The sequence below is a fragment of the Dermacentor variabilis genome, chromosome 3 (assembly GCF_050947875.1).
Source record: "Dermacentor variabilis isolate Ectoservices chromosome 3, ASM5094787v1, whole genome shotgun sequence".
NCBI lineage: Eukaryota > Metazoa > Arthropoda > Arachnida > Ixodida > Ixodidae > Dermacentor > Dermacentor variabilis.
Window position 1 is genome coordinate 117,804,701 of NC_134570.1, and position 13,678 is coordinate 117,818,378.

General features: G+C 44.7%; 1 protein-coding gene across 2 annotated transcripts in view; it reads left to right on the forward strand.

Annotated features, from left to right (window-relative positions):
• Positions 1–12,862, forward strand: part of LOC142574124 (uncharacterized) — a 176,687-nt gene extending 163,825 nt beyond the window's left edge. For both annotated transcript variants that reach the window (XM_075683280.1, XM_075683281.1), the window contains exon 4: positions 12,200–12,862. The gene's annotated coding sequence lies outside the window, so the exon portion shown is untranslated. The remainder of the gene's footprint in view (positions 1–12,199) is intronic.
• The last annotated feature ends 816 nt before the right edge of the window (positions 12,863–13,678 follow it).

Consider the following 13,678-nt stretch of genomic DNA (forward strand, 5'->3'; position numbering starts at 1 on the left):
AATATTCGCCATTACCGCGCCCCATTTCTTGCCCAGAAGCACGCACACTCCTTGTCACGCGCACAATGTTGATACGTACCTTCAAAACACGCAATGACGAGAACTCCGTCCACGCTTGCGTTACGTCCGCAGCGCGTGTAACAACACGCACCTATAAATACGTCTACGTGAAAACTGCGCGTAACTTGGTGCCTGTCGTTACGAGAAGCGCACATCTGTTGTGCTTTAGCGCACCTCGGAGAGTCGTGCATGACAACTCTGGACGTAAGTGCTGCGCTCGGCGCCTGATTTTCGCGGAAATAAAATACCAAATTTGAGAGGAAGTCAAAGCTACAAACAGAGGCACACAGTTGAGGTGACTGGTACTAGCTACATCTCTCTCTCTCTCTCTCTTTCTCTCTCTCTCTCTCTCTCTCTCCGAAACAAAGAAGGGTGCTGCCGTCTGACCTCGGTCGTCCAGGTCTCAGCGACGCCCCTGGGAGCCGTGAAGGCGCGATCAGACCGGCAGCCCGCATCACCGTCGCGCCTGCCGCTTGCTGCGCGCTCCAAATGCTAGCGCGCCCGTCACGTTCAGCCGTGTGCCAGCTTTTATCTTCGCACTACCTCACTCTTCTTCTTCTTCTTCTTTTGAAAAGCTGCGCGTCTAGAGATTACACAAAAGCACGTTTTCAGCTAAGACGTTCGCGATAGAAAAACGATAATTCCGTCGAGACGAGGGCCTCGTAAACCTTTGGGGCCGGACCATACAGCGCGAGCGCTTCGGTTTCTCGTTGTGGTTTGCTGCTATAGCTCGCTTGGATGCGTGATCGAGCTGCATGGCTTGTCCTACTTCGAAGCTGGCCGCTATCTGGACATCCACCCCACCCCTACTCCACCGAGAAAAGAAAAGACACGCTTCTGGAGCGAAGCTATAGTTCTGAAGCTCGCATTCATTGGCGATCTCGTAAACGCGTGCGCGGTAGCGAAAACGATGTGCCCCACGTTCGTCGAACGTGTGAAGAGCTGGCTGACGTTTTTACGGCGGTCGCAGAAACCGTTTTTGGCGTGTCTCGGCCGACGCTACAGACGTTGCGATTCTTGGCTTTTGTTTTACTTTCTGTGAAGTCCATCAAGCACGGAATCATAACTTTTGGTGTGTACTTGCGCCCGCAGTTAATCTAAAGCGCGTAAAAAGCCGGCAAACACGCGCTCACTATGTCGAAAAATGCTTCAGTTGCGTGATGAAGCATCTACCTTCTGTATCGCTGTACAAGACAGCTTGATGGGCTTCCCATCTCGTCTCGTGCGAGACGCCGGCTCGCAATCGGCATTGCTGAGTTCTTGCTCTTCGTAACAATTTTTATCAGGGTTATTCATGAGCAAAATATGTTCGTAATTCGATATATGTGAAGTTACTTGCCTCTATCAACTACCTTACACACTCGAGCAAAAGCTTCGCTCGGGAAGATCCGCGCCCCAAACAGAAGTACGTAGGTCGGGAGTACAAAGGCAGCAGACAGCTTATTATGGTGGTCCTTTGTCTTTAATGGTGCTGTCATTTACCTATGTTTACCTGCTTATTATCGGAAAACTATTCGAAAAGTATTTTATGTTCGAGTTGGTGCCAAGAATTGCTATTCGCCCACCCCGAATCATTCTGTGACTTGTAAAACAGTATGTGACATTCGGGGGGTGTGACCTATACCTAACATGGCATTTACTAAGTTCAATTAAGTTCTGTCATCTTACGGGACAAGACCACGATAGCAATTCGAGGCAGGCCGTGTTGCATGGGGGGCTCCCGAATCATTTTTGACCCCCTGGGGTTGTTTAATGCGCACCCACTGCGCGGTATGCAGGGGCCCAACTAAAATAAAGCGTATAACTGTCAGAAATGTATGCGTAATAACTGGGAGAAGAGGAAAATTATATTTACTGAAGTTTCTGCTGAATAATGTCGTTGATCACGAAGTAGCGTGTTCGAGTTCTGACCTCGGTGGACAGATTCTGTGTGAGGCCAAGATGCGAAACCTATCGTGTACGCAGTTTTGGCTGCGCAAATATAAGAAACAAACGTGGCAAAATTAATCTGCGGCACCTCTGCGGCGCATTTCGTAACTCCTGCCATGGGTTACTATGGGAGAGTGTATTGTACAATTTCCGTTTGCTACTTTCCCCACATCTTATAGATATAGGCTTTATTGTACTTGTGTATAATGCGAAAAAGTGCTGCGCGTGTCCCAAACGCCAATTTTACATGGCGCGCTGGCGCTGACGTTTGCCACAGTTGTCTATAATGCCAAGTAATAAAGCATATCGTAACCAGACGACACGGCGCTATACCATCTAGGTAACCGCATTTCCGTTTTGAAAGCGACAGAAGCACTGTTTTTAAGGAACAATGCAAGAGCCTTGCATCGAAGTTAGTGATTTCTTAAAATGATAATGTCAGCTCCCTTCTTAAGTCAGATTGTTCTAACCTGAAAATTACGGCGAACATAAAAGACATTGCGAAGAGTCGTTCATTCTGCTACGCTAACAACTACGACATTGGGAACACTTTCGTACGTGTCCACGTGTGCCTTATTCCTGCTTTTTTTTCTTTTTCTTTCTATCGCTTGCCGCGCTCGTACTCCAGTAGGCGTTGCTAGCAATATTCCCAAAAATTTTAAGGAAAAAAGCCTTTCTGCGCTGATGGTGATGTTTGTGTCAGCAGACCTGACCGCCGGAGTGTCTGCCGAAGCGTTATCACGTCATATGAAGATAGACTAAAGACAGATTAAAGAATGAAAAATGATTGATAGTGACAGTTAGTGAATGGTAACATTATAATAGTGATTGGTAGAGGTTCATAATGACGAATAATGACTGCTAATGACTTGTACTGAATACTAATGACGCGGAAATGACTAATATATCTAACGACGGCTTGTAGTGACCACAATTGATTACAAATCGCTAAATATGCTTACTAATGAGCAGTAATGACTAATAATGACTGAAAAGACTTGTAGTGACTAGGAATGACTATGAAAGGACCAAGATGTCTAACGACAACTGGTTACGACTACAATTGATTAGAAATGACTAAAAAATGTTTAGTAGTGACCAGTTATGACTAATAATGAGTGAAATTACTTGTAATGGCAACTGATCCCTACCATATGACCAACATGTCTAACGACGCCTTGTAATGACCATAATTGATTACAAATGACTAAAGATGATTACTAGTGAGCAGTAATGACTAATAATGACTGAAGTTACTTGTAATGACTAGCAATGACTACTAATCACCAATATGCCTAACGACGAATCGTAACGACTACAATTGATGACAGATGACTAGAAACGCTTACTAATGAGGCGGGTGATAAGTGAAGGAAGATTATAGGCTTTCACCGTTCACCTCTTAAGAGAGACCTTAAAAGACCCTGTAATTTTTTTTATTCACTCATCACGCCGCAAAGCAGTCAATAGCAGAGCCATACCGCAAAAATAGCGAAACGCGAGACTACTTAATTGCACCGAACCGCACCGCTGGAGTCATTTTCCACCCCGAAGTTTCGCCACCTTGAATGCTCCAGCAAGCCGAAATGAATTTGCGCTATGCAGAATAATACTGCTTTCTCGCCGCACGCAGGCCGGGCTATAGAGGCTGGACATTCCGAAATGTGGCTGCAGTCCGAACTCCATGGGGCGACAAATTGAGCCACGCTACTCCGCCGGCCCGACCGTGATACGGTGCAGCCGATGCGATGCCGTTGCGATGGCATCGCCCGGTTTGCGCCGAAAAGCAGCTGCTCCGGAGCTACCAGTAGATCGCACAGTCTTTACGCAATATTTATTCGGAATGCGCCTTCCCATTATAAGAGTTGTGTGAGACGATCCCGGTATTTCTTGCATTGTCTTTCTCGCACTCTCGCTTTATGTCTGCCCGTGGCATTCGATAGGTGATAGTAGCATTTATTATTATTTCGGTTAGTGCGTGCGCGTTCGTGCGAGCGCGTGCGTGTGCGTGCGTGTGCGTGTGCGTGCGTGTGCGTGTGCGTGCGTGTGTGTGTGCGTGCGTGTGCGTGTGCGTGCGCGTGTGCGTGTGTGTGTGTGTGTGTGTGTGTGTGTGTGTGTGTGTGTGTGTGTGTGTGTGTGTGTGTGTGTGTGTGTGTGTGTGTGAGCTTGCGCGCGCGCGCGCGTGCGTGCGTGCGTGCGTGCGTGCGTGCGTGCGAGCGGGGGGGGGGTGCAAGGCATATTTTCTTACATGTCAATGCTTTCTTTCGAAAACGGATATCGCCTCCTATTTCCCATCATCCATAACGCATACACGCTTCTTTATATGAAACAATCAATATACTTTAGCGCACATTTCCGTAAAAGAAAAACATCATCAATCTCCTGGTAAGATTGCAATTGTTCGCATTTCCTTTCTATTTTTCGTTCTTTCTTTTTTGCTATCATTTCTCTATGCTGTCGTCGCTTATGATGAGTTTCCTCCTGCTCACCCCATCAGTCGCCCACTTCTTTCTCAGCGGGTTACTGGAGAAAATCTTCGTGGATGTTTCCTTTATTCGCCGGCTTTGCGTATATAGGCTGACCCACTTTATATCCTAATAAAGAAAAGCAAGCTTGATGTGACTGAAAGAAACAAACGCATACTGCGGGGAAGCTTGCCCCTTCTCTATGCTTCTCCGTTTGTACTCTTGTTTGCTCTCTCGATAACTTCGGGATGCGAGCCTGTCTCGAGTTGCACCGGACGCGTTATATCCAGCAACGCATCAACGTATCTTTCTGTTTGACAGCGGCGTTTTGTTTCGCCTACCCCGCAATAGCGATCCTGAGAAATGAAAAAGATTGAAAGCGAGAGGGAAAAAAAAATAAAAGACAAAGGGGGAATGAACACCTGCCTTTGCGGAGAAAATTATAATTTTTCTGAGCGCTCTGCCAGAACAAAACACTAAAAGCGATCTGTACAGCGAGAAGATAAAAGAAAGAAAGAAAGAAAGAAAAGATGCGGAGCGGTATAAGAAACCTGGAAAACTTAGGATACCTACCTCAGTTTGATGGAGCTGCGGAACGGTAAAGACCTGAAAGCGATTATCGGTACCATCGAAAGGAAAATACACAAAGAAGTTTAGAGGCTATTGGGCTTGTGAAAAAAAACTCTCCATTCGGATGCAAAGAGAATAAAATACATCGTCAATATGAACTTTGTTGATATCCCAGAACTGAAGCTGGTTGGGAGAGGTGTCGCCAAATCATGTTGTTACGTGGGCAGCACTTATAGGAAATCTACGTGATAATGTTGGATTTCGTTTTATTTAGTTTCAAGTTCACAGGATTCGAAAAAAAAAAGCATTGCCGCTGGCAGACAGCACAATTCTAATTCTCGAACTCGATTGCTCAGGGAGACAGACATTACTATCGCATTACATAGAACAATTAAGATAACTTCACTAACTTGATATTTAGCTTAAGACATTACGACACCGCAATATACAAACTGTATACCTGGTGAGCTTATAAAGTGCGTCCACTTGAAACAAATTTTGAGCATGACACCACTTTTTAGGTGTGTCCCATAAAATTTTGCTGTGTAGCGCACTGATCTTCTACTTACATTTTTTTTTTCTAAGCTCTATTTTATGTATTGCCGGGTAAAAATAACTGGAACGTCAAAAGAAAGCGAGAGATAGAGAAAGATTTACATGGGATCAGAACGTAGGGCATGATTTGTTAGCAAAATCAAAGTCTAATCAAAGCATTAATAGATTCATGAATGATAATACGTCATGCTGAACGTCAGTGTGACAAGCAACCAAGGGGGGTTCACATTATAATATATTGAATAGAGCCGGATCAGGGCTGCATAGAACTCAATGGCGTGACAGAGGTACGGCACGCAACCACTATTGCCTAGCAATGCTATTTAAATCATACTAATTCAAAGCGTACTCTCGTTTGGCTACGTGTATACACTGCAAGTTATACTGCCAAAATCCCCGAATCTAGTGTCGCATCGCGTATAGCCATTACGAGGGCGACTCACTCGTACGATCACGTCAGCCGTATTGGGAACGAAGACTCTAACTCGTCTGCGTTCCGTTCGCACAACGCCTACACTCAAATAATGCACCGCTCTGGCGTCGTAGACCAAGCGTCGTGATTTCCATGCCTTACACTACGCATTCCAGCGGCTTTGCTCATGCAACGTTCGCTGACGAAAGCTGCGGTCGGACCTGTGACACGGCACAGAGCGCTAACAATATCTGGGTCCGAACAGGCCACTACTGCAAACTGAAACTGACAACCTTTAACACGCGAACACTCTCGAGTGAGACTAGCTTAGCACTGCGCTTTGAGGAATTACAAGGCGTTGCCTTCGATGTTATTAGGTTTTAGTGAAGTTTGAAGAACTGTTGGGGTTTATACAGTGCTGAATAATGGCCACATTCTCTGCTGCAGCCGTCTTCTGGATAAGGGAGAATACGACGCACGATTTCTAATCCTTAAGAACTTAGCAGGCACATTGATGAATTCTACAGTTTACCAATAGGGTAACAGTCGTCGTAATAAAGCTTAAAAGAAGGTATAGAATAAAGGTATTACTGGTCTGCTCTCCAATGTACAGTCATGATGACGAAGAAATAGAACACTTTTATGAAGATGTTGAATTCGCAAAGGGAAAGGTGCAAGGTAAGGTGCACTGCAGTCATATGCGATGTCAATCCAAAAGTGGGGAAAGATCAGACTGGGGAGCAAGCAATGGTCGACTAGGCCATAGATTGTTGGACCAATAAAGGAGGGATGCTGGTAGAACTCACGGAAAGCAATAGACCCCGAAAAATCAACACCTTCTTTAGAAAGCGCAGCTACATGAAGTGGACCTGGAAAAGCCTTAATGGAAAAATAAGAAATGGAATAGATTTCATGCTCTGCGGATCCCAGCATGTTGCAGGATGCAGAAGTGTTAAATAGCGTAAAGGGTAGTTACCATAGGTTAGTGAGGTCTAGGATTTACTTCGATTCCAAGAGAGAAAAGGTAACACTGGTCAAGAAAAAAGAGGCGAACGTACACGCAGTAAGGGTAAAATCATACTAATTGAGGCAGGTCCTCGCAAAGAAATTATGCACCTTTACAACATAGAGATGAACATAACATATACGCAATGAATGAAACCATAACTAGGTTGATTGAGAAGCAGCAATTCAGTTGGGAGATAAGGAACCAAGGTGACCAGTAGCTGAGCTCCCCAAAATAATAAAGGACCTAATAAAAATTTACCGACTATTGCGATACTCCCTGATAGTAAATTTGAACGCAGCTCTATACGTGTTTTCATTTCGCGATATGTTAGCACGTGCGGACTATCTGTGCTTTTCTAAATAAGCGAAGCGCTTCGAAAGAAGTGACACTCAAGCATAACGATAGGGCGAGCAGAGTCGGTGATTGTCGAAAATCTGATCTGCGGTTCATGCGCGCCGGCTTTTATACGTGACTCATGAAAGGTTTCAGTGTAATCGCCGGTATTTGCGTGGTTTCGACAAGGTGCTACACAATCCGCGTCGCGGCATGCAATCAGATTACAAATTCTATGGCGCCATCTCGTAGTCTCATGCTGTACTCTGGTTTCCTCCTTGCTCTTTCGCCATGCGCACCTCCTGGCGCTTTCCGCCGCATGCTTTCATTCAAGCCTCCAGCTTTACTTTTTTCCTTGTGCTCTCTTCTTTGACCTCCCACTGCGCTCGACGTTCTTTTTCATCTTCGCGGTGCTAGGTGGCTCCGTTACAAGGGACAATTCCAACGCTCACCTCAGGAATGGGCGCCTAAGAGTTGCGCTCTAAAAGAAATGACAAAGCATTAACATTATGAAACATCGTTCCAGCGCACAATTGAAAACGGACGAGAGGAGAAAGACATCATCCGTGTTCAATTGTGCGCTGGAATGATGTTTCATAATGCTAATCATAACCAACTAGCCCAGCTGTCCATACTTAGCGACAAAGCATTAAGCTGCCTGACTCGAGAGGTCAAACATAATTCCCCGAATGGTTAAAACTTATCAGAAAGAAGAAACTAGGGGATATTCCAAATTCTTACTTGGGAAAGGCCGAGGAAGCAGTAAAGAAATGGTCGCAGCACGAAAACAGTTCAAAGGAAACTTCGCATAGGACAAGGTAACAAGTATTTACTGAAAGATAAGCCGGGTAACCTCATGAGCAATTTCGATGATAACGTAAAAGCAGCAGACGAATTAAATACTGACCTGTACAGTCCCAAGAACAGCCACGCTACCTTCATTGAAAGTAGTGATTAAATCGAAAGAGAGGCTTCTCCTATAACAAGCGAAGAAGTCAGAAGGGCCTTGCAAGACAGCACTTGGGCAAATGAGCCAGTAGAAGATGGAATAGCAGTCAGATTTTATCAAAGATGGAGCTGACTTCATGCTTGTAAAGCTTGCGGCTCTTTATACACAGTGCCTCAAGTCTACAAGTGTACGAGAGGGCTTGATGAATGCCAATGATATACTAACTCATAAAAAGAGAGAGGGTAAAGAATTGAAGAATTATAGGCCCATTACCTTGTTTTCAGTGTCGTACAAAATATTTACCAAATAATTATCAATAAGATAGGGAGCACTTGACCAAGATAACATCAACCAAGAGAACAGGCTGGATTCAGGAAAACATATTCTACAATGGATCACATTCATGTCATAAATCACGTAATTGAAAAATTTACAGCGTACAATTAACCGATCTATATGGATTTAATAGAATATGAAAATGCACTTGATTCAGTAGCGATACAAGCAGTCATAAAGGCATTGCGAAATCAAGCACTGCAGGAGGCATACGTGAAATACTTGGGAAATATCTTCAGATTACACAGCTACCTTGGTTGTTCACAAGGAATGTAGATAGTTACGTATCAAGAAAGGGGCTAGGCAAGGAGACACGTTCTCTCCAATGCTATTCACTGCATGCTTGGAAGAAGTATCCAAGGTATTAAACTGGGACGGCTTAGGAGTGAGGATCAATGGCAAATATCTCAGCAAAGGAATTCGGTTTACATGTGACATTGTCCTTTTCATCAACACTGAGGGCGAATTGCAACAAATGACTGAGGACCTTAACCAAGAAAGTGTAAGAGCAGGGTTGAAGATTAATATTCACAAGCAAAATATAGTGTTCAATAACCTGGCAATCAAACAGAAATTTGGGATCGCCACTCAGTCTCTAGTGTCTGCGCAGGAGTACGTTTACCCAGGTCAATTACCCACAGCCTACACTTATAATGAGAAGGAAATTTGCAGAAGAATAAAAATGGGTTGGAGTGCACACGGTATACATTCTCGAATGCTGACTGGAAGCTTAGCACTATCACTGAAAAGAAAGCTGTACAATCACTGCATCCCTCTGGTGCTAACACGTGGGGCAAAAACTTCGAGGTTAACAAAAAGCTTGGGAAAACGTTAAGGACCGTGAAAAGCGCGATCGAACGAAAAACGTTAGTCGTAAAATCAAGAGACAGGAAAAGAGCGGTGTGAATGAAAGAGCAAAAGGGGATAGCTGATAGTCTAGTTGACATCAGGAAAATAAAATGGAGTTGGGCAGGCGATGTAATGCGCAGGGTAGCTAACCGGTCGACCATTAGAGTTACAAAATGAGTGCCGAGGGAAGGGAAGCGCCGTTGAAGACAGCATAAAATTAATTGAGGTCATGAAATTAGGAAATTTGCTGGCGCAAGTAGGAATCAGATAGCGAAAGACAGGCGTAATTGGAGATTTGCAGGGAGGGGCCTTCGTCCTGCGCTAGGCATATATATATACGCTCGAGATGATGATGATGATGCTCCAAAGCGGACGCCTTAACTTAAATAAAGTTCGTTGTACTTACCACTTTGTCTTCGCACTATTTACTACGTCGGTATAACTGTAATTAGTAACGGTGCAGTTAGCAGCATTACCGACTAGACAGGCAATCGCTGTAACTATTTGGTTCCAGCCACCAATTCTAAATGCATTAGTACGACCAGACAAAATGTAGAATATCTGTAATATATATATATATATATATATATACATCATATACTATACAATATCAGATGTAGTATATCATCGTAGATGAGATACTATATCGGACCTAGTCTGGATATGCTAGAGCAGATCTGTTAAGTGCGTTTAAGGCTATCAACTTTGTATTCGGTAGTAATAACCGCGTTTGAAATGGGTAGCGGAGACCTATTACTAACAGTGACTGTCTCGTTTATTCAGTAATATAACTAACTCTACCGTTACCAACGGCAGTTATACCAAGGTATTAAATAGTGCGACAAGTAAATAGTAAGTACAACGACCCTTTTTTTTTTGAAGTGCGTGTTTCACTAATTTTCGTGTGGCACGTTGCATACCTGATAAGAAAAGACAGATGGCGATCACGCATTATGATCACAGGTCTATTGTACGGAAAGCCCAAGACCGGTCATCCTGTCACTATATATCGCGCTTATAACAGACAGAAAAAATTAGGTTAACAAAACCTACTAGTGTAAAGTAACTTGATAGACATGATGGCTCTTAAGGGCAGGCGACACGACCACTCAGCTACCTCACCTGAGCTTGCCACTCCTTCTCTAAAGGATTCTGCCGCGCACGCTACCACAACCACAAAGGGATTTTGAACGCAGAGTACATCTTGGAGGGTCTGCGTTGAGCCCGAAGTTCTTGTGAGTGCTACAGTCCCTGCACTTCTTCAAAGTCAGCGCTTTCCTTAATTTCTACGTGTACATCCTAAGCTACATCATACACGTGTCGAAATAGTGGAAGAGTAAAAATATTCGTACCTACCTAAACTTATATTTTTTCCCAGAGTGCCGAAGGCGGCACATCTTGCTTAACGGAGTGCATTTAAAACTGATACTAGCCATCGCAAGTCATGCTACTTCTCGACTATAAGCCTTCCGAACACTTCACCAAATTTAATTAAGAATGTCACGTCATCAAGCGCCACGGGATGTAATGTTTTTGGCCATTGGCAGAAACGAAACGTAAAAGAGAGGCAACGCTGAAGCAACCACCATGCCTAATCTATGAGCGGTCGTAACAGAGGTTATAGGTGACGTTTATCCAGCTGTAGGAATTGCAGCAGAACTTGTGATGCCCATGTGATGCAAAATAGAGTAGTAATTCCGTCCCAGACGATGGCGTCGTATATTTACCAAACTTGCGTGTGTGAAACTTTTCGCAGAACGTGGCGATGAACGGAGCTCCAATTTCGAGAAAGGTCTCTCGCGGCCCATTGATCACGGATTGCCTGGAATTTTTCGATTACCGCTGCAAACTCGCTCGCTTACGATTGCGAGTTCATTAAACCGTGCCGCTGTTGAATCACGATCGCGGTTCAACACAAACAGTAAATGGTGTTTTCTAAAGCCGGGAGGGGCACTGTGCACGCAAAATTAGCGTACGCATACATGCATCGTATATCGCGCGCGCGTGTAATGCCTATGTGTGTGTCTTTATTTGATGTGTGTGTGCGAGCGAACGAGCATGCGTGTGTGCTCGCACAAATGGAGGCCTTGACTAGAAATTATGCGAAGCGTGCACTAAATTCGCAACGGTATCTTTCGTCTGTGTCATTACATTTAGCCCTTTGGGCTTTCGTGCAATAAGTGGGGTGAAAACAAGACATATATAGCAACTGGTATCGGCGCATGCGATGATGGCAGGCAACGCAGAACTCATAAATGTTGAAAATTTTAACGCTAAGTTAATGAAAAGCCGTCGCGGACAATTGACTTCGATGTCGGGCTGGATTGACAATTGTAGCATAGCGGTAGCGTGGATGAGTATTGATCTCGTTGGTGCAATAAGCCTTCGAATGAGTCATTTTACAACGGGACACGAACTTTAGAGCCTTTCCATTATTTTACAGGCTTTCTAGAGTGTTTTCTGTTTTCATTACCGTTCTGTCTTTTTTTGTTTTTTGTGCTTATCATTTTGGTATAGCTGGTCCTATCTGTGGCCGAAATTCAGCCGATATTTTGTATTTATTAACAGAGAGGAAGAAGAAAAAAGACGTGATGACACTTGGCGTATGTCGTCGATTCTCTCAACCGGTCTTTTAAAGACAGCCGCGCTATCCTAAACCACGCAATCAAGAAAGGGCTTCTCATGCAGACCTGTTAAGTTTGTCTGTATCTCTTTCTTTCTCTACCACACAGGCTTCCCGATCGTCCCGGTTCCAGCACCTCTTCAATTCTTCGTACATCGTTCCCGCTAGTGAAAGCGTGTCTCAACCAGACCAAGAGTCGGAACCTTCGTGCTCCATCACGACAGCCCAGTCAAGCCAGGCAACAACGTGTGACCCCTCTTCCAAGCCAGCGTAGGCTCAATCAGAACGGCGTCGGCTTTGGTGCTGCCTAAAGTGCCACGCCCAACGCCAAGCATGGCCGCAGATCCTTTTTGCTCCAGAGCACGGCCGCTATAGCATTGTCACTAACTGCCCTCATCGTTAGTCATCGTTTAACTATCCCCTCGCGTGGTCGACGTCTGGCTCACTTGCTTTCGAGCACGTGCAGTTACGATAAGTTCGGTGACTCCCCGTCATCACCTCTCCTGCCGTTGTTGCTTTGTGCACCTCCTCATGTGCAAAGCACTCGCTGCCCACTCCTGTTTGTTTCGGATGCAGCTGTAAACACGAGTCGCATCACCACTAACGTCTGGAGGCGCTGCCGCTTTATACTGGCGATGTAAGAAACTAGAGGTAACGCAACGACAAGATTGAAGGGTCATTAAGTAACCGGGAACACGTCACCCCGATTGAAACATTGTTAAGAAAGAAAGCGATTTTTTTTTGTTGCAATAAAAGCCTCTTTATTCCTGTCTTGGCTGTGTCTTGTCTCTACTAAACGCATTAATTCCTCCGTACTGGTCTAGAAAAAGCGAGTGCCTCATTTAAGTAGGCGAAAGGACAAACGCATTGTTTTCAATGTTCATTCATTGCGCATCGTCCACCAGAACCTGGCGTAGCTCTCTCCACCCTTAGCTCCAGAAAAGGCATTGTTATGAGAACAAGATTTAGATTCTTGGCTGTCGAGTAAATGTGAACCCTTTCAAGCCTCCCATGCCTATTGGGCCTCCCTCACGACAGCATTAGACACGACAGTACAAGGCCACACTGCAAACCGCGGCCCAATTTTCTCTGCTTTCCCGTATTTCTAGGCATACTAGGCGCTAAACAAGGAAGGAACGCTGAAGAGGATTATCAAGATATAGTGGAAGACTATGCTTCAGAAATAACAAAGCGGCGATTCCTATCATGTGAGGTCACTTGGCAGCTCTGAAAACACATGAAAATTCAAGACGGCTGGAGACGCTGGTTCGTGGTTCCTGCCCCACTTCACTGTGGCGTCACCAATTTTGGCAGCACCAACTTCGCCCTATTCAATAGTTTATCAGTGAAGTAGCGCCACATTGCACTCCAATCTAAGCAAAGAATAGTTGTAGCAGCTTTGGCGAACTTTCATGCGTAAGAGTGCTGATTAACTGGTCCGGTTTAACTGTCCTTCCTTTTCTCCGCTGTAGTAATTTTCATTTTTGTCTTTTTTACCCAATGAAGGCCAATTGAGTCTGCAAAGAGGAGTCAAAATGCATTTGGGATTAGCTATGGATGTATGCTGTTGCACTTGCTGTACAGTGTA